This window comes from Amblyomma maculatum, chromosome 8 (assembly GCF_055883805.1).
Source record: "Amblyomma maculatum isolate TAMU_Amacu chromosome 8, ASM5588380v1, whole genome shotgun sequence".
Classification (NCBI taxonomy): domain Eukaryota; kingdom Metazoa; phylum Arthropoda; class Arachnida; order Ixodida; family Ixodidae; genus Amblyomma; species Amblyomma maculatum.
In genome coordinates this window covers 15,758,343-15,761,096 of record NC_139351.1, presented here as the reverse complement: position 1 = coordinate 15,761,096, position 2,754 = coordinate 15,758,343, and the positions used below count along the sequence as shown (strand labels likewise).

At 46.2% G+C, this 2,754-nt stretch overlaps 1 non-coding gene across 1 annotated transcript; it reads left to right on the top strand.

Annotated features, from left to right (window-relative positions):
• The first annotated feature begins 1,710 nt into the window (after positions 1–1,710).
• Positions 1,711–2,005, top strand: LOC146180606 (signal recognition particle RNA). The gene has a single exon (XR_014700511.1).
• The last annotated feature ends 749 nt before the right edge of the window (positions 2,006–2,754 follow it).

Below are 2,754 nucleotides of genomic sequence, written 5' to 3'. Positions count from 1 at the left end.
CTCGAAAAGGCTTTCGACTGTGTAGCCCACGAAATATTGCTGTGTATTCTGGATCACGTGAACCTAGGTTCAGTAATCAGAGAGGGCGTGGCCATGGCGTACCGTGGATGCACTACTAGATTAATCATTAACAAGAGTCTGGGGGCCCCCATTCAGGTGCAACGCTCGGTACGCCAGGGCTGCCCCCTCAGCCCACTTTTGTTTGCCATCTACATAGAGACACTATGTGTGAACATTATCCAAAACGAGGCAGTTAAAGGTTTTAAGTTGCAGGCAGCTGAAGTCAAGTTGCTCGCATACGCGGATGACCTAGCGGTCTGTGCTGTGGATCAGCATAGTATACGCGAGGCAGTGCTGTGTGTAGACAGTTTCAGGAAGGCAACCGGAAGCAAAGTGAACTGGTCAAAGTGTCTGGGATTTTGGCATGGCAATTGGCCATCGACCCCAGAGTTTTTTGCAAATGTGCCCTGGGTAAGAACCCCCACAAAATACTGAGGAGTTCCATTAAACAGGTACAGGGACAGTGATGCATGCTGAAAAGGACAACTGAACGAAATACAGGAAAAAGCAGATAGATGGAAGGGGGCATATTTATCAATTTTTGCAAGAGAGACGGTGTGCAATGTGTTCTTTTTAAGCAAACTCTGGTATGTCATGCAAGTGTTGCACTGTTCCCGGGTAAATGTACAGAAGATACATCGTATTCTAGCTGTGTTTGTTTGGTCATCGAGCTGGGAACGGTGCAAGCGGACGAACTTGTTTCGAAGTGTGAAAGACGGTGGCCTCGGGCTGGGACATCTATTTCTCCGCCAGCTTGTCAACAGGTTTTTCTTCTTCCGAGATGTTAGTGACCCTTTCTTAAGAACTGTGTGCCAACTAAGATTGAACCATGCTTTGCCTGATTTTGTTGTGGGTACCAAGAGTTTAGCAGGGAGAATCTTCGGTTATTTTAGAGAAGTGGCTGACAGCGTGAAATTTCTTGCAGCGCGTTTTTCGACAGAATTCTTAAGTGAAGTGAAGCGGAAAAAGTTATACGGTGATCTGTGTGACGTTGTTTTTCCAGTGCCAGTATACAGAGCCATGTACAATGGAGGCAACGGTGGGGACGTTTTGAAAAGAGTTAAAAGAATGCAAGTGCAGCCAGGAATAAAAACTTTCTTCTTCAAATTACATACAGAAACACCACCAGTTAAAAAGTTCTTAGAGGGGAAAGGTTTATTTTTACCATGGGGTACGCATTGCCTAATATGCAAAGTGCCCGAAACAATTGATCATGTATTTCTTCACTGTTGGGAGGGGGTGTACCTTTGGGATGTTTTACAAAGAACCATTAAAAAAGAGTTTCCGCTTCATCCGTACGGCATCAGATTTTTGGCCATTCAAAATGAGGATGGTTTTCCGTTGGACCAAGTAATGCTCTGGGGCCTCCATAGTATATGGCGCTCCAGGATGGCGGGTTATTACTGCGACCCAGACGCGCGACCGGCCCGCATGTACTTTAAGGAGAATGTGCACAGATTCGTGCAAGTGGTGAGATCACAATCATGTAACCCCGATTGGCTACTCAGGATGGAAAATTCGAGCCTGCTCAAAGAATTTTAAACAAGACAAGGCCTGTCAAGCAGCTCTGGCAGGTTGCTGGTGTCAAGATTGAATGAAGTTTTTTGTGTGTGTGCAGGGTTTGTCAAAGTATGGCAATAAAGAAAAAAAAAGGGTAGTGGCGTGCCCCTGTAATCCAGCTGCTTGGAGGCTGGCATTAGAGGACGGGTTGAGGCTGGGAGGCTTGCCCCACGTCTGCCCATGTTGATCGGGTGTCCGCGCTAAGCTAGGCGCCGATATGGTGGCCCCGGGGGAGCTCGGTGGCGACCAGGTCGCCTAAGGAGGAGCGAACTGGCCCAGGGCGGAAACACAGCAGGCAAAAGCTCCCGCGCTCCGCAGTAGCGGGATTGCACCTGTGAATGTGCAGCGTGGGGTAGCCCAGACAATACACTCGGACCTATACTCCGTTTCATACATCAGGTGCAACGCAGCGAAAGCTACGCAAGTAGTCCGCAAGAAAAAAATCAGGAGGCGTATCACTACGCACTCGTTCTGTAGGCGAGTGGTTCCTGCCAAAACGGGCTCTATTCCGAGCATACACGTTTGCAATAACATGCTTCGCATGCTTAGACATCTTCACAGAGCGGATCTTATAGAAAAAATGCGCACCAAAGAACCATTTTCTCAAAAAGAGATGCGCAGCGCGGAGGGCACAGCCAGCGCCATATGGTGGCACAGCTGGCAAGGTTGCGGGGCAGCAAAACGCGGCACGAACAAAAACGACATAAAAAAACTTACAAATTAGCCGAATCCGACCTTTTCTCCCAAAAAAAGGTGCTTTTTATGAAGTTGATGGCAAATGTAAAATGTATTAAGCTTGCAGACAAAGCAACTATTATTTTATCTCGTCAAGAGCAGGCACTATTTTTTATCGCGGATGCGGAGAGCGTAAACAAGAGCTGTAGCTTTGGTAGTGTTGCACTTGATGTATGAAACGGAGTATAGCGCCTTTTTTTAACCCCTTCACCGTTTTGTTATATCAACGAATTTTTTAACAAAACTGCTTATTTTTTTTATTCCTGATTTCGGGTAATATTGCAATAAAAAGCATGCATTCGATCTTTAAAAAATTTTTCAAGCAAACACGAAGTCAAATTAGCATATTGAACTTTATTATTTCCCACAATACGGAAGAACTGCTCAGCACAAAGTCAT